Source organism: Clinocottus analis, unplaced genomic scaffold, assembly GCF_023055335.1.
Source record: "Clinocottus analis isolate CAN_PGR_092001 unplaced genomic scaffold, fCliAna1.0.p SCAF_10, whole genome shotgun sequence".
Taxonomy (NCBI): domain Eukaryota; kingdom Metazoa; phylum Chordata; class Actinopteri; order Perciformes; family Cottidae; genus Clinocottus; species Clinocottus analis.
Genome location: NW_027175821.1, coordinates 7,627,318 through 7,646,879, shown reverse-complemented (window position 1 = coordinate 7,646,879; position 19,562 = coordinate 7,627,318). Strand labels below are relative to the sequence as shown.

The following is a 19,562-nucleotide window of genomic DNA, read 5'->3' as shown; positions in this document are numbered from 1 at the left end:
GGCGATGATATTACATATAAGGAGAATTGACAAACTAAAAAAGGAAAAGAAAAGAAAAATGCAATGGGCGTGTCATTAATACTGAAACTTAAAATATGCCACTATTTCCATATGATGCAATAAAGCTTAGAGTTGCAACATTGAAAGTTACACTTCAAAACAAAGAAGTTTTCTGTGTCAGAAATTCAGACCTTTTGATTCAAATGTCAACAACAATGCCATAAAAATGAAAAGAATTTACCTTTTCTATACTTTTACTAAGATTTTCAAACTCTTCTAAAATGGAAATCTTACTTTGATATTTGCTATACCCCTCATGTGCATTTCCATATATTCTTTCCATTCCTTTGTGTTGTTTAAGAGCTCTTTTGACACTCACAAATAAAATAAATAAAATATAATTTAGTACTATGGTATAAAAGACTGGTCTCTGCTACGTGCTAGCTAATGAAACACCATACCATGACAGGAAGCACCATTGGGCCTTGTTGGTGCTAATTAATATCCTCCTACTTTTATGTCAGATCTGATTCTTTTCTTGGATGCTACATTTAGCGTGTGAAAATATCCTCCCGGGTCACTTCTAAGAAGCAGTGGGAGACTGTTATGTGTAGGCGTTCTCCTGGTTCCAGCGAGTTTCCATCTCGTTCTGCCTCCCGCGATCATAGCTGGGGTCAGTCTCTCTTTGAAATGTACCATTTCTGCAATTATGAAATGAATGTAGATGTTTTCGGACCCATTAAAACTGGAACACTGTGCTCGACAAAAGTGTTTCGGTCTGTATTTAGAAAAGTATGATGAAATAGTAAATCGGGACACGTTTCAGTGATTAGAGTGTCATTACTTAATCCATATTATATTTTGAGACCTAGAATTTATACCAGTTCATTTTGAGTTTACTTGCATGAACTGGACAAGAAAAATATAGAAGATAATTAAATGGCATCATAGAGGGGGATTCCACAACATGCAATAATCTGGACAGATGTTTATCAATCTCCATCATGTTCATCATTACTGTCATTACAGGAATCATGCACACCAGCTATCACCTCACGCATGAAGAAAAAACTATTTTCAACCTCAAAGGAAACTGTTGCTGCCGAGATGCAGCACCTGAAACGAGCTAAGAAGACCCAAACAGCGCAGACTAACTTATTAGCTAACTCCTACACACACCAACAGACATGCAGCAACATGAATGAGCGAGGTCACGCAGACCAAGAAAACAGGATAGCAGAAAAAATATTGCATTGGCAAGAAACTAAACCCATGAAAAAATGATAACACAGTTAAACATTACGATATGAAGTAAATGAGTCACTTCCAGTAGCTCAGCAAAGCTTTAAAGAAGGCTAGTAGCACGGTGGAGCGATGCTTTTGTGACTGGGCTGCAGCTTTGTTACTTTTGTGCACGCATAGGTCACGTCGTACAAATGCACAGTTAACATGATACACATTCCTGACAATGGTTTACCACTTTGCCACTTTCTGGGCATTAACGTGCCAAGAAAGGCAGAGAAGAAGACTGGAAGTCCATTAACACAGATTTAAACAATGCAGGGTTCAAGATACTCACAAAACCTGCTTCACAAATGTTTTATGAGGAAGGAAATGCATTGTATTCCACATACTTCTTAAAGATAAGCACACAGCGGAGTACTTTGTTTACGAGAAAACTTCTCACGGCACTTTGAACCATAGTGTTTCAGCTACCTTTTACAGCACATTCTACCAATCGGTGTTGATGCGCTTTGCTTATATCTGTAAAAGTGTTAAGAACAACACCCGGACAATAAAATGATCGAGTGTCAATGAAACAAATGTGTGCATAAACACACATTGATGGAATGATGCAAAAAGCATGTGTCAAGTTGGTCCCGTGGTGACGTTTAATATGCAGCCTTCCAGGTGTAGTTATTGAGGTTGTTAATTCAGTTGACTGGGTTTATTCTGTTGAGTCAGTCATCTGTGCATCAGGGAAAATATAATATTATGAGGATAATGGAAGTTGCTTCAGTTCCATTTAAACTGCTCTGTGCCACAACAAGTAAACAATCAATAATGTTATGTATTGAGGTCCTGACACCAATCTGTGCCTTGAGTGTGAACATTTTTGTAAACATTTAAGGGGTCAAGCACCACTGTTCTGGTTTTCCATGTCCTATAATAACATAAAAGAGCGTTTGAAAAAGTTACTTTGAACTCGTTTTTAAATAGGGCGATCTTGTGTTCAAAAGACATCATTAGCAGAGAGACGAGAGCCATCATTACAGCAGACTCCAGCAGCAAAGAGAAAATCCAGCATTAAGACTCTTGAAATCTGCAGGTTTTCATGCATATAGATTCAATTAGTTTATTAATTCCTCACCGCCTTGTTTATGAATTCCCTACTCCTTGCAAAACAGACTTTATGTCGAGTAATTTACGATCTAATTTTAATAAACTATAAACTATAGCACTGTGTGTTGTTAGCAATAACATTAAAGGTGGTATTTAAATTATGATATACACTATCAAGGGTGCAACAGTATGAACTGAAGCAGCGCAAACATTAACCTGTGGATTTCAATTTCAGCAAAATGGCTGGCTCATGTTGATCTGCTCTAAACTATCCGTGAGCTCGATGACACGTGTGTGCTACTTTCCCTCGCCCACACACACACGTCCATATTTATTAGTATTTACTCGCGGCACATACACACACAAACATTGAGGCTGACCTTCAGTGAGTTATTCAGCATCTTTACTGTGACAAGCATTTAATCGAAGTCTGCTTTTGTTTCTCAACAGGGTCACACATATTACAGACCAGACGCTTGTGTGTGTTAGTGGGAGACACTTGCTTGAAAAAAAAGAACTTCCTGTCCACCAGTCAGCATTCAGAGATCGTAAGTACACATTCAATCTTCCATTTTCTCAGAGGTTTTAATGGGCCAAAGCTGTACCCTCTTCCTGAGATCATTCATATAGTAGGAACATGATCATTTTAGACAGAACATTAATCATACAAAGAACGATTCCTGTCTTTGAACTCCTTCTTTCATGTTGAATCTAACAAAAGGATATGAAACCTGATCTTACAAGGAGTGTATGCTAAATCCTTTATCAATGTGAGGCGTAGGCAAAACATATAGAGTTAAATTGGGATTAAACGCACACCATCTTTTCTTTCTGGCTTGCTGATCATTCTGCATTAATAGACAATTCAAAAACAAGTCACGCTTGATTAGTAACCTTCTCGATATCTCTCTGCCATTCCCTAGAAACATAAATGATATCATGTCAGAGGTTATGAACTTCCTCTTGGTGGGAAGCCTATGTTGTTATGATATTGCAGTGTAGCGTGGGTGAAGGCGTGATCATACCGCACGGCAGCGGTTTGTGTATGTGTGTGTGTCCTCTGCAGCTTTTGCTCACATCTGCATTTCTGCATTGATTCTATGCCAGTGAGCAGAAGCTGATGCAGAGTGGTGGGTTTTCTGTTGTAGCAGGTACATCAGCCAATGGCTATCGCCATTACAGGATGTGTGTGAGGGACTTTAATGCAGCAGAGGAAATGACTGCAGTCAATTCAGTAATCAAATTTGCTGCAGTCATATGCAACTGTGTGAAAATGTAATTCACTTTTAGAAATAGATATTTCCAAGCATTCTTTCTTCTTTGCAAAATACATTGTTAAGTACACTGTATTTTGCATTGGGAAAAAAGAGACACTCCTCAACAATTGGAAGTGTTTGTTAATTTGCATATGAAAGACAATGTTCACAAACATCAAAAATGTGTTGTCTATTAATACAGAGCTTCAGGATTATAATCAACTCACAGGCACACGTATTGTCTCAGAGAGGTGGCCACTTGTGCTTGTTCAGATCCCATCAATGTTGAATCACTGCCCTGCATTTCATTACCTTGCTTTTCAACAAATGAATATGTTTCAGCATCAGGAAAGACTGAAATCAAAAAGCCTGCTGTGCATTTTCAATTTCAGCAAAGAGTGGGTAGCATGCTGAGCTACAACGTTGTTAAGATTTTAAAACAAGTTAAATCTTCTGCAGTGCCCACCTGCAAGCCTTAATAAGTAATGCAGCCCCTTGATTCTCCATCCGACGTCAATGGACAGCGATAAATAGTAAACTGAGTGCCCTCCTAATCAGTAAACGGCATAGATTCATCAATAAGACAATATGGCTGTCCCGAATTGTTGGAAACTTTGAAGCTCCATTCTTAACTTTAGAATTATAAAACAATCTGTAAATGCTGCGGAGCTATACATTGAGTTTAAACCCTTTCTTTATGCACAGTTGCAGCGAGGGATACACAAATATGATCAGTCTTATTTTCACTGTATAATTCTATTTCAGTGGTGACTGCGTATGATTATTAAAAAACTTCAGAGAATCATAAAGTCCAAAAGTAAAAAATTATGTTAAAAAGATCGATGTTATCATTTCCCAAATTCTTGAAATGATCTCTTTTTAAGAAAATCTTTTGTTTCAATCCATATTTGTTGCCATTAATCTTTTCAAAAACAACATTTTTACTCCAGAAAAAAGTGCATGTCTTCAATTCGTGAAATCCACAGCAAGGCACCACGTGTAGGGAATAGGAAACGACATACTGATTGGTTTCAGCCATGTTACGCCCAAAACACACCAAAGATTAATTAGGAGAATGAAACTACCCCCTTGTCCCTTACTTTGTGCACAGATAAGATTCCATTTAATTAGCAAAAATGGAGTTAGACACGCCCTAAATGCACTTGTACGATGCATTTTAAACCATATACTACGGATCGTTTAAATAGAGCCCTTCGAGTCTCCAGGAGAAGCAGCTCCATGAGACTTGTACTTAGCATACCGCTCACAATGCTAACATGCTGATGTTTAGTAGGCTTGACGTTAATCAAGTTCATCATTATGGTTTAATTTGGGAACTTGCTATTTAGTTTGTGTACATATGCTGATAATAGTTCTGGGATAAATGTTGGATAATACAGAGAAGAAAAAAAATCCACACACTAGATGATGCTCCCACAAATGTCTGTCTGGCACCAAGTATTTACCCTCTGGATGTGTGTGCTTCGGTGAATATGTTCCTATACCTGTCGGATTTACCTAAAAAGCAACATCAGCAGCTAACAGTAAAACTAACCAGGACTCCATTGAACCATTTGCACCACCCGGAGGTCGGTTAGTGACCTGCTCACATGCTGTACATGTCCGAAAGGTTATCAGACGCATTTGCTTTAATACACTGACAAATCTCAATCAGCAATCCCTTCTAGTTAAGAGGTTTCTTTCTAAACGTTGCTCCGTTACTACTATGGAAACTGACCCTATTCAATGGTTGTATTGATCAAATTGATTGAATATCAGTCTGCTGTTCAACTTTATACTGGGGACATCGCTCTCTATTCGACCATCTGAGCTCTGCTTCAGGACCATGAAACATTTTCCTGTTGTACCAACTACAGACACTCTGTTCAAAGCCACCAGACAGACAAACACATCAAAGGCTGGGCTGGATATCCTAGTGAGGAAACATTTTCCAGTTAAAAACCAGCAAATTGATCCTCAACCTCTGGTACATTCAACACTGTGACCATTGTCTCGCTTCATCCCTGAATCTCCCACACTCAACATTTACTCATGCTTTCTTCAACTTCTCCACCTCTACTTTTCCCTCCCTCAGTTTTGTGTATACAGAGGATACAACTTTTTGTATTTTTCTTGCTCCTTGTAGGTAAATGTTCTGTGATGGTGAGCTTACTGCAGCAATTCAACACGGTGCATTCTCTTATCTCTTGACCCTTGAGCCAAGAGGCTCGGAGGTCTTTCTTCGCCTGTTCTGATAGAGAGATGCTTCTTTGGGGAAGCTAACAGATCTGAGCATTTGCTAACATGTTGATATCAAGAACTGTGGTAAATATTGAGGAAGCGATTGCCGTTGCTAATCACCGCTGGCAAAACTGTGAAATTGCAATCAGTCAATCACAAGTAGATTGTCCCTTCTTTGAGAAGCTGACTGCATTTAGAGCAGGTCTAATTCTAAAATCATTCTCTTGACGACAGTGGGCTCTCCATGCTTAGTGATGCTGCTTACAAATACATGTGTGTGTGTGTTTTACAAGTGTACATCCGTGTGTGTGATCATCACCAGACTCATCAACATGGTGCTCTTCTGTCACAACACTGTCTGGCAATGAGCAGCTCTGTCACACTGGGTGACACAGCACTCCAATTAATCACAGAGAAGGATAGCCTAATGAAGTCATTATGTATTCTGAGAGTTTCATCTTGACAACCACTTTTCCCACTAAGGAAATGATTGATACAAAGATAAATACACGTGAAAGGCTTGAAGGCATTGCGGTATTGGATTAGCAAACATGGAGTTTGACGAGTGAAATGTAGCTCTGAAGAAAGTAATGCTCCATTTCTGCATGTGTTTCATTTCACTCGTTTTGCTACCAGTGTTGATTATTTTTCTCTCTCTCTCATAAAATATAAATTGAGAAGGCTTTGCCTGTAATTATAATGTGTCCAAGAAAAAAAATGTCTTGGAGTTAAGAAAACTATCACCGTCAGAGTTGTATTTGTGTCTACATTTAATTTTTTTTTGCTTCTCAGACTACTGATGCAATATCCACTTCACATAGTTAGTAGTTTGAACTCGTCTGCTCACATTAACAACTCTTGAAGTTCTAGTGAGATATTAATGTTAAATTAAGTTTAAAAGTTTACAAATTGTTACATATATATATACACATATATATATATATATACACATATATATATATACATATACATATATACATATACACATATATATATACATATATACATATTCACATATATATATACATATATATACATATACACATATATATATGCATATATATACATATACACATATATATATATGCATATATATACATATACACATATATATATATGCATATATATACATATACACATATATATATATATACATATATATACATATACACATATATATATACATATATATACATATACACATATATATATACATATATATACATATATACATATATATACATATACACATATACATATATATACATATACACATATACATATATATACATATACATATATATATATATATATATATATATATATATATATATATATATATATATACACATATATATACACATATATATACATACACATATGCTATATATATAATCACTACAAAGTATCTCTATGGTGCGATAACAGTCAGGTATTTTTCTTTGTTTTTCAAATGTTTTTTCTGTCTTAAAAACACACACACACCGTATTCCCAATGCAGGCACTTCTTAAGATGGTCCAACAGAATAAAGAACAGAAGATGCTCTCATGCACAAACACTATTGACTGAAATGCAGTCCTGTTTTTACAAACGTCTCTAAGTCTGTTGATCCAATAATCTTTTAATTTGGCACACAGCCTATTTGGAAACTCCAGACTTAAAGTCATTATAAGACTGTTGGCACTCCTAATCGTTTAGCTGCAAAACAAAATGAGCCCAAACTTATGGAAACAAAGTTAAATCTTAAAAAAAACTTGACACAACTCAGGCAACATTTTGTAATCCTCCCTTAGCATACCAAATTTCCAGAATTGTTTACTGTAAATTCTACTTTTCTGATCAAAAACCCATTGCTCTGCAATGCTTTTCTGAATTTAATATCTGATGCAGTTTTGTAGAATCAAAATGCAGCAAATATAAAACACTACAGTGCTGAGTTTATCCAGTTACCATGGCGCTCGGACCTGCCAAATGCTATTTGTGGTTACATTTCATTGAACTACTCTCAAATGAGCCGCTTGACAGCTGGCAGGTACGCCCACAAAAACATACACACATTCATATATATACACATAAACATATACATATAAATAAATACACATTTACCATTTACACAGAGAGCGATAGCCAAGTAATAGCCAAGTGCACACACTATATGCATCATGCCATATTTACAGATGCATAAGAGTGCACATCAGTATGTTTGTGCACATGTGCTGACTGAGAAAAGATGAAAATATAAAATAAATAGTATATGGTTAATCATTACAATAAATGGCATTAGTATGTCTTTGTTTCACAATTTACTTAATAGCATACATTTAACTAACTGATGTACACCTTTAGGTATTTGCTGTTAGAGTGACATCTTGATACTGTTAATTTAATTAATAATTTTTTTTTAAAAGATAAGGAGTGAGCGTGTGCGAGAGCGAGCAAGCGAGAGAGAGAGAGCGAGAGAGAGAGAGAGAGAGAGAGAGAGAGAGAGAGCGAGAGAGAGAGAGAGAGAGAGAGAGAGAGAGAGAGAGAGAGAGAGACCAGCAAGAGTAAAAGGAGGGTGTAGAAATAGTCTCTGGGGATCGTGAAGTGTATCGTCTTACTCATAACCTCTCTTCACTCCTCGGCCCTGAGGCTTACATCTGCTACATTGGAGAGATGCGTTGTTCCTTGCTCCATGTTGCTATGGTAACCACTGACCTGAAGGATATGTACAGTAAATCATAACTTACTGAGTCCACAGGTATTTCATAATGAAGGATTGGAACAGATAAACTCTGGTCGTCGTATGACTGTCACCTCTGTCTTACTTACCACTATGTCTCTGCTCGCACATTTGGAAACACGCAGTTTGAAGACGCAGGTGTGTGTGTGTGTGTGTGTGTGTGTGTGTGTGTGTGTGTGTGTGTGTGTGTGTGCGTGAGTGTGTGTTGGATTAATAGCATATGAAGGCTGAATGTATCTGGACACACTAAAGTTCAAGTATAGCAAAGGGACACATTGTGTGCTTCCACACAGCTACATGCTTGAAGACTTTCCATCTGGGATTCATTGTTATGTGGGTGTGTGTCACACACAGACACACACCCACTCATGCGTGTGCACGTGTGTGATGTAAAGGCTTTCTGGAGCATGAAATAAGCTTTCCAAGGGAACAGTGAAGACGACAGGGGCCGCTGTCCCTTGCTATTTCTTAATTAAGTACACGCAACCCTCATCTCAAAATTGTGAATGTCACCTCTCCTGGCTACCATTCCAGCCTTTTCTCTTGGTTATGGCTCTTAAGTAGAAAGCTGGCGCAGTCCGAGGAATGCCGCACTTGGCTAAACTCTTAATAAGATACTCTGGGTGAAGGGCTCTGTCGCTAAAGCGGGTCTGTCATTATTTTGTAATAAACTCGAGGATGCGATCGTGCTCATGGTGTGTGCATAAATAAATAAAAGCAGTGTTTCTGTAAAAACACAAAACATTTTCGCATCGTTTTTTTCCCAAACAGGTAAATATCTTCTCTTTTCTCTCCCCCTCCACCTTGTGCCTCTATATTACACCCAAGGATGGGTGATCATGATGTGTGTGTGTGTGTGTGTGTGTGTGTGTGTGTGTGTGTGTGTGTGTGTGTGTGTGTGTGTGTGTGTGTGTGTGTGTGTGTGTGTGTGTGTTTGTCTATCTGGCTCCACGATAAGAAACATATCGGTGTTCAGCACCTGCCTCCAGCCAGCCTGCCTCTTGACTGGCTGACTTCACAAACAGGTTGCATGTGGTGCCCCATCTCATTGTCACAGCAAAAATCCCCAAAATATAGATGGAATAAAATGTAGTGTGCAGACTCAAGGCTTGCTGCATTTTCTCCGTTTGTTGCCGTGAAAATTAACCACATCAAATAACTTTTAGTTGAACTAGAATTTGTAGTTTGGACTTTGACTTTGAGCCTTTGAAGATGAAGCAGCCCCGAGCCTGAAAAACAAACAATTTTGTCTGGATCCTACAAGCCTCAGCACATTTGTCACTGTGTGACAAAAAGCAACATTCAGTCATTTTGCTGACAGGTTCGCTTCTGTGAGTACAGTTATAGGCCATTCAACATGTTTGACCTGTGCCGTAATAATGACTCTGTCAACTCTGATCTTATGTTCGCAATACATGTAGCTCCTTTTATTGGGCCCGAAAATATATTTCTGTATTACTGGTCTTATCATCTTGAAAGGTTCAGTAGCACTTAATCTGTCCTTCCAGCCACTGTTTTTGTTTCGTTTGGTTTGTATCTGCAGCTCCGTGGAAGAACAGTAAAACGGCTATAAATGTAGTTTCAGACAAATATCACCATGTCCAGCTGGTAATTACCTTAATGCAATCAGACATTTGTTTGCCCTTGGTTCAGAGTAAAAAGCATGAGCATATATGCTTGCATGACTGCACACATCTCTGGCTCCAGAAATTGCTTCCAATGTTTCCACTGAAGGTGTGTACACAGATTGCCTATGGTATAACCAATCATCTGACAAAGCTTCAAACTAAACCGTGGTTCATGAAGTAAACTGATGTATGGCTTGTTAGAAACCGTGAATATAGCTCGGTGAAATTCATCGAGCCCCTCCGTCTGATGCTATGAACTCAGACACAATAGCTTTTGCTTTTTAAACCTTTCTGGGACTTGCACAAGATGCACAAAGCAACTACAGTGGTTATTTGGGCCATGGTTGATGAGTATCTACATGGATACGTTGTTGGTATCTATATGGAGGTAAGTCCCCCTCCTCTCCGGGAGATTGAGAATGAGTGACATGAGTAAAGAGAAATATTCTTGCGATCAAATTTGCACAAGTAATACAATATTTTTTGGGTGTAAACACAGTTTAACACCAACCACGGTGTCTAATTTAATCAATTTCAAACTGTATTCCATGCATAACTTTCCCTCAGAAAGACCATATATTTGACAAGGTAATTTAATTTCAGCCCGGTTCCCTGATTTATCTGCCGCTCCTTCCTTCCGTTTCAGCCATCCAAACACATAATGCTGTATAACCTTTCAGTGCCCCTGTCAAGACTCCACCACTCTGCAATCAACTTTCTGAAACTGCGCACACATGGCTGAGCACACGCTACCACACAGTGCTGAAGAGGGTAGGAGACGAGCTGTGACAAGGCCAGGGCCTCAAGAAGAGAGGCATGGAGCAGCCAGGCAAAACCTTTTTAAGGCATTCAACACCTTAGGGACACTTACAAGTCCTCTGTAGGTCCTTTACTACCACAAAGATGTGAAATGAAACATTAAATGATTGATCAGTCATTAGTAGCATCTTTCATAATTGTATGACATCCTTTGCATCTAATTATGAAAAGATGGATCGGAGAGGTAGAAAAGGACAAGAATAGTGCTGAGTAAAAGCCAAACTGAAATGTCTACAAAGCATCAAGTTCACACAAAAGAGACCTATACATATTATCTGTGACCCAATTACACTGATATTTCTCCTATTCTCGCCTTCATCATCATGACACAAATATCCCCAGTGCACCGCTTTTTATACAAAAGATTTTCCTGATTGAACCCTTCAAAGAGTCCTACAAAAGGTTTGATATGACAGACCACCTAGAGCACTACCTGCAATCTTGTTGATTATCTCCACATTCACATCGATTATCATGTGGTTCTCGCCCCCTTCATACTCAGTTATCACTCTGTGGTTGCTGATGTGAAGCTACATTATTGATTGCAGCCCATTAACGGTGATAAGGGTGCAGCGTTGCAGCCTGATTCATCATCTCATGCCGAAGCCATCACTCAGTGGGCGAACTGCTCTTTTAACTGGAATAAATATCCACAGGTACAATTTACATCAGGTGCCTTCTATCAAACAGAGCTGAAATATGACAGAGGGTATGAGGAAATATATATGAGATGCTGTCTTACAAAAAATATATATTCACTCTCAATTAATTGTGTTGGTTGGGCGCCTATAGAATAGAAAAGTGTAAATCTCACTTGACTCGGTACTGTGCCATGTTGAATCGCCAACAACAAACAAACACTTAATGGTAAAATGGTCCATATAACACGGCTCAAAAAGTGCCATTGATTAAAAGGAGTGGCTTAGAAGTTAAATGAGCATCCTCATTAAATCTTTGTAAGATATCAAGTCACCAATTCGTTTGTATATTGGACTCTGGGACTAATGCTAGAAAACAAATTATAAATGACAATGACAGCTGGTACACAATTTGTACACAGTCAGCGGTTCTGCTTCTATGCAGTATTCAAGCTCTTTTAGATATGTGCACCACAGCCGGCTACATATTCCTCTCTCCTCTCCTTTGCCCAGGGTGCATTAAATGGGTTAAAGCACTAAGAGCAGCCAAGCATATGTTCATTTCCTCTACACAGAGTGAGAGCCACAGACAGCATATTATGGGGTGTCACAAAGTCCCTGGACCATCTCGCCAGATCAAAGCTGGAAGATTGAAATCTTGAGAGTAGATGCAATCTTCTTCATTCGGCAGCTTTGATCCAGCATGGTTTGTTTGCTTTTTGCCCAACATAAGCAGGAGTTACCCCACTACTATGTGAGAAAAGATAGTAACAATGTACTGGAATCAAATATAGAGGCCAAGAAAGTTGTGTTAAAAGCAAAAAGATGATTTTTCTCCACTCAGCTTTTGGTTCAATGGCCTGATTTAAAGTTAAGCATGAGCTAGAAAGAGTAGGCGAATGTTGTCGACACAGTGTGTCAAATGAGTATTTCTGTGCAATTGATCACATAATTTGCAAAATGCATAATCTTTAATGCTAATACAGGTATTGATGGCTGAAACTCTCCTTCAATCAGTAGCAAACTTTTGCCCACTACACATTTGCAAAAGTATTCCCGACCAATCAGGACAATCAGATATGTTTGGACTTTGGAGTATATGAAGCAGCTCTCATTGATGTCTGTGGTTTTAGAACTAAGGTAACGACATCGTAACCTTCGTTCTGAATCACGCAGGCTGCGCCCTCTACATGTTTCTCTGGGTACAGTGTGAGCAGGAGATATAACATTGATCCTGACTGACTGCAAGTTGAAGTTGGGGGGTTGATACACAGCTGTAGTGGTCATAAATCGCTGGTGGCTTTACAGAGGATGTTACAGTACCAGGCATGGGATATTGTCGTCTGTACATAATTTTTCAGACAAAGCCGGTGTCTCAGCTGGCTCGAGCTGTGGCCGGCACGGAGGCACACATTAGAACACCTCAAAGAGAACAAATGCTACACAAATGCTGCACAGTGGTGGACTTGTGTCCAAGCTGAGGCATGTGAAGAGTGTGTCCAGGCTGAACCCAAGCAGGCAGGCAGGCAGCAGCAGCATGGCAGTCCAGCAGGCCAGATAATTACACCTCCTGATGAAACTGCCACTTGGTATTCACTGCACACCCGCTAAAACATACCAGCACTAGATAAGACAGCGGTGAGGGAGTGAGACGGTGGGAAAGAATGGAAGGGAGAGCTGCTTCAGACCGCAGGAAGGCTGGGTTACAACCACTCGCCTTGGTCTGAACCTGAGCTGCTGTGACAAACAAAATCAACACGCTATGCTAAAGGACCAAATATGACAGTTTACTTTGATGCATAATCCTGACAATGAAGGGAAACACCTCCTCCTTGCCGGAAAGCTGAAGGGGAAATGCAGTTTTGACAAAGAGATATTCGGCACCTTAGTGAGTAATGTGATAGTGGAGCATTGTGCTGGACATTATCGATGAAATGTTTGAACACCTTTGTCATTATCACATGTAAACAAGAGATATGGGCAGAACTGTAACCGTGATTACAGTGAAGCTAATTAATATTTCCTCTTCAGCTCCTTATGTGGAGGGAACATTGACATGCGGGATCATCATTTTCTGTGCAGTTCAACACAATGCATGAATAAATATTACAGACAGAGAGAGTTTGTGGAAATGTGTGCCGAGTCAGAATATATGTTTACAATGTGCGAAATGCTGGACTGAATGTTAGTCCGAAGCATAAATACAGAAAGTGGGGAGGGTTCGTTGTTGGTAGTCACAAAAGGGTAGAATTTGGAGGGGCGTGAGGATGGTATCTCATCGGGGGCAGCAATAGGAGGAGGAGGGGAAGGCAGCCATGCTGTATTGCGAAGAGAATGAGTGTCACTCTGTGTCGTTCCGCTGTCAGGCGAGCTGCTGAGAGCTGTGTGCTTCACTGAAGGGTGACAGTAGAGAGACAGAGCCGCACTGCTGCTGTCTTGGACACTCTGGCTCTCCGCTTTCAGCTGTGGGCAGCTGGCTGGTGTAACCGGCTGCTGGACAAGAGTGGCTAATCATGTCATTTTCCCTTTGTAAGTGAAAGCTGTAGCCAACTGTTAGCTAAGGTCTCATTTGTAAATCCTTTTGCACCAAAAATATGGAGTAGGCTGGGATTCATTTAGTAAAGGTCAGTTGTAATAGCCTTTGGTAGCTCGGACACACTGCTAACACTTAAAATGTCTTATTTACAGTATCTATTCAACTTAAAAGGTTAGCTCAAGTAAATAGAAACAAATAGATCAGGAATGAAAGATGAATACATGCACACAATCTGAACCATGAGTCCCATAAGAGGCTGGTTGGTAGACTTTGGGGAGAGAATATTGCTACGCAGTCCTGACTTTCTCCTCTCAGCTCCTGACTGATAAATCAAACGCAGTCAAGTGGAACCTTCCAGCCTGAACATAGATTCAAAATAACCAGCCAGGGAAGCGGCATCTCCTTGCTATCTAAGGAGAATTATTGAACTATGACGGATGATTTTTTTTTCTCTCTGCCATTTCATTTGTGAAATATTCCTCATTGGCTATTCCTCTGCTCCATATTTCATTTTACACATTTCTGTTTTACTGCCCTGTGGCTTAAGCTACTTCTCTATTGCGGCTCTATTTTTTTTTACCTCCACCACACTGGATTTAAAAAGCAAGTAAACACATTCAAGTAAATGCACACACACACACACGCGCACACACACACGTGTTGGTGTTGATATATATATATATATATATATATATATATATATATATATATATATATATATATATATATATATATATATATATATATATATATATTGGGGCTGGGAAAAGTTAAAAAAAATTTAACTGATTAATTGCATAACTTTTTTCTGCGATTAACTGCAATTATTTGCAATATGCGCCAAATTCAATAATGAAGTAAAAACTAGTGTATTGCATGCTTTTATTTATCAGAACAATACAGCAGGCACTCCCGGAGCAATATAATCAATCATTATGCGTTCTGACTCATTCACAGCATTTCATGAATTTATTATAATTTTTATTAAAAGACCATAAATGACAAATGTATTTTTTTTTCAATATTTCTTCTTTCAATGTTTTTCGGCGTTTAATCGCCGAAAAATCTAGCGATTAATCAGTTAAATCTATTTATCTAGAGAGAGAGAGAGAAATGGATAAGGTGTTAATCCATTTAATTATTTGTTGTTCATTTCAGTTCAATCTGTAATCATTCGGCTAACAAGTAAATATCTGACTCAGCATATCTCACGGGGTGACCGGAAAATTGAACTCAATGTCGGCCTCTTATTTATACTGTGTTCATATTTTACCTTCATCAGACCAATGAGCGGGCTGTTTCATGGATGGGTAAAGTGGACCCAAAGAAAATTGCCTCTGCAGTATTCACCCAACCCCAGTGCTCTGGGGATGTACAGCTCTATACTTGGCGGACTACCACGTCCATCAGTTTAAAATCCTATTCTTCCTGATTGAAATTAGATGCAGCTCATAGAGGACAACGATTACGGCATTATGTCACGAAATGCAAAACATTCTTGAGTCAATGTAAAATTGTAAAAAGCCTGCAAAAGTGCATTGTGTATTCGGAAGCAGTGAAGGTGACTGAATATTGTGTATAGTTCTGAAGGAACGCAGAGGAAGAATAACAATAAATTGTTTTGGCAGTCATCAGACAGCACTGTCTTGTTTGCCTTAATATAAATGTTCTCCACTGGGGTGTCGCTGTCTCTGGACAGCATTAAAGTGTTCCCTTTGCCCCCAATAAATATTGTCTTTATGGCCTGGGGGGAATGAGGGAAAGTGGTAACAAGCTATTACATGGATGAGCTGAATTTCTTAACCTCATTCACCTTTTATCAATGAAGATTCCGCTTTGTGACCTGCAGAGACCGTCAGACCTGAACATCTGTTTGGCTAACCTCCTTCACCCAGCGTTCCTTAGTGACAGCATGCTGATCCATCACAGCTTGCTGTCCCTCCTCTCCATATCTGTCTGTCTGTGTGCCAAAGAGAGGGCCGAGCTATTGAGCTCAACCCAATAAAGCAGGAACAAGGTCTTTACAGCAAAGACATGTTTTTTAACTGACTATGATTAAAGGAGAAACCCGCTGTCAGAAAAGGTTTCCTCACATTGGAACAAGGTCTATGCTGAGTTGTCGGGCTCCACTGTCGATGTTATTGGCACAGCTTGGTCAAATTGAAATATGTTCTGAATGGAGACTGAATGTAAAGCATATCACTTGAAGCAGGACTGAACACTCCCAATAACTATGCTCAAGGGCTGTGCCTATGATCAACAACAGCTGGTTTACTGGCATGGTGCATCTATCGGGATTAATTATGTCCCAGTGTGCTTGTGAGAGTCTGCCATTATTTTATTATGATTCATCTTGAAATGATTTTCTTTAATAATAAAACAACAATATTTAGTTTACAATAATATAAAAGTATTTTCAAAATGTTGGAAAAACCATTAAAGGAATATCACAATTAAAGCTAATTATTGCATGTAGACCAATTAATCAATTAATCTGCCAATTGTTTGAGCTCTATTTACAATATTTACCGTCACCTGAGAAAAGACATAATCTAAACTCTTGAGACATCCCTAACCTCAATTATTATTGTAAAAGCGGTTACACTTCTTATTACTTGGCATCAGCATGAGGCTACATTTTAGCAGAGAGGTTGTGGTGTTGCGTTTGTGTACAGACCGATTCGTTTCCAGGTTGTGGTGAAGGTCATGTGATACAATGATCACATAAATCATGTGGAAGTAAGTCAGAGGAGCAGCTAAGTTAAAAAAACCAACAAGTCCGCCAGGGTTGGTCAAGTGGAACCAAAGGAAGTCTTCAAACATGTTCAAACAATTTTCATTATATTTCTTATATCCAGATGTGCATTGGAGATGTTTTCCCCCAAGTGAGAATGACACAGTACCAAGTCAAGAATTGGTCCACAAACAAAGTATATATATATATATATATATATATATATATATATATATATATATATATATATATATATATATATATATATATATATATATATATATATATATATATATATACTTTGTTGGACATGTCTAAATAAAGACAAAAAGGAAAGATCTCAAACTTTTTTCACTATAAAGCAATTGAGAGATTAAACACTTTCATTGGTTCATGTAAATACATCACTGATGTTGAACTCTGTTTATACTGTTCAAATAACGCTGTAGGGCATAGCATGACAAAGCCTGTCCGCCATCATTCATCTTCATTTGTCTTGGTCGAGGTGCTAACGAAAGCAGAGTGACTCAGAGAGGAGGAGAGAGAGAGATGTAGAGGGAGTTCAGTTCAGTGTGTTTACAAAGCTACAGCTTCCACTGAAATCCATTTCTGAAGGAGGGCTTGCATTTGTTGCTTAATGGAATTTGCAGAGGAAAGATAAATTATGGGCGGCATCTTCCTAAAGGTTGTGAACTCCATTGGGAATAAGTCACATCCACTCACAATCTTATTAACTTTTTCAGAACCTTCTTAACCTCTCTCATCTCCACCTCCAAGATAATGTCTTGTAGAGACACACAATAAAGAAAACACATGGGAGGGAAAAGCATATATCACACTTTTGTGATTGCACTCTCTTTTGTTAAGTTTGCTTAAGTCAAGTTTGCTAGTATCCAAAAACTTTTTGGACACTATTCATACATCACAGCAAATATTTTTTCAGGGACACTCAGGTATTCACAATTGTGTACATTGTAAGAAGGCATGGCCATATATACACGCCTATGATTATGTTAACACCTATTTTTGTGAGAGGAGACAACATAAGGCACACATCTAACATAACAACCTTTTACCAGATATTTATAACCTAATTAACTTGTACATCCTTCAGGCTTGCTAGGCCAGCATTAAATAAAGCAAATAAAGCAAATGGTTAATTGTTTGACAAGGCAAGAAAGGTAAAGGAAACAAATTTCCACCCTTAGGAGCAATCTCTTTGCGTATCAATCACCACTCAAGCTGTTGCTTTTACCCACAGCCACAATCCATTTTCAAATAGGCAGTCAGCTTTGGCTGTTAGAGGAGAGAGACCAGGTGGTGACAGACGGATAGGCCGACAGTGACAAAGAGAGGGGGAAACATGGAGATTAACAAAGAAAGAAAAAAAGTGAAACAGTATAAGTGGGCAACAAGCTCAGAAAGTTAAAGTGAGAAACAAGTCAGACGTGCTCGCTTAATGGATGTCATCTGACCCGACCAGGGAAGCCAATTGTGTAAAAAGAGGTAAAGATAAAGCCGTGCTGGCAGGCAGGCCGGCAGCTGAACACAGCCAGAGACAGACAGAGAGATGAGTCCTGCAGTAGCAGAACTGTTTTTTGCCTGTATCTGTATTCCATATGACCAAAATTACAATTGTGTGAAGCACGCAGGCAGCCAGCATGTCAATTGAGGCTTACAGCGATGAGAGAGTGGTTTCATTGTTTACCTGTTGGCAGGGATGAGAGGGGTTTGCTGAAGAATTCTACCTGGAAGAGAAAGAAAGATTGGGGAGATGTGAGATATATTGAGGAGACAGAAACTGTCAATGTGAATTACAAAAAGTGTCCGTGTATGCATGGGTGTGACAGTGTGTGTACAGGTAAGATTGAGAGACTTAATGCAAATTCATAACAATGGTAACTGTTGTAATAATGGTAACTAGAGGAAGGAAGTGTGAAATGAAGTCCGTTTTAGGACTAAGGGTCTATATTTTTAAGTGATCCAATACTGTAGATTCTGTATAATACACAATGAGACGTTTCAATCTTCCAGGAGGTTCTGGCCTTCATGAATCAGCATTCACCTTCCCCACAGAATGAATTGGTTGTGTTGTCCTGCATGATGGGACCGCCCGGCCAGACCTCTCTCAGTGCAAAAGCCTGTCTGTCACCATAAGTCACAAATCCTTTCAAATAACAGTACACATATTTAGGTTTTATCACAGCAATTGAAAACAGATTAAAGACAGTGGTGACCATGCTGCCAGAATGACTTTCATGTTTGCAGCTTTCTCGAGCCTAGACATGTGACAGGCAGAGTATCTTTGTCCAGGAAGGCTCATTTCACAGGACGCTGGGGATATCATTGTGTCCCCGCTTTCATAATCCTAAAGGGATTTTGGCAGATTCAAGGATTTGCTACATTTGATACATGTTGGCAGCCTGTGCTCTAGGCTGACAGAGGATACATCACTAATTGAATGGGAAGAATGAGTGTACAACATGACTTTGAAGACATATATGTAAAATTAGATATAGCAGTAATTGAAACAGAAAGATCTACCATTTCCATGCTGAATTATCTTTTCTCGTGTTTGATGTCCAAAATACTTTCAGCTATGGTTAAGATGTGTATTGTCACAAAGATTAAGGCTTTAAGAAGT

At 38.9% G+C, this 19,562-nt stretch overlaps 1 protein-coding gene across 2 annotated transcripts in view; it reads left to right on the top strand.

Moving 5' to 3' along the window:
• frmpd3 (FERM and PDZ domain containing 3) overlaps positions 1-19,562 on the top strand; it is a 65,244-nt gene that overhangs the window by 24,094 nt on the left and 21,588 nt on the right. For both annotated transcript variants that reach the window (XM_068586637.1, XM_068586628.1), the window contains exon 2: positions 2,794-2,891. The gene's annotated coding sequence lies outside the window, so the exon portion shown is untranslated. The remainder of the gene's footprint in view (positions 1-2,793; positions 2,892-19,562) is intronic.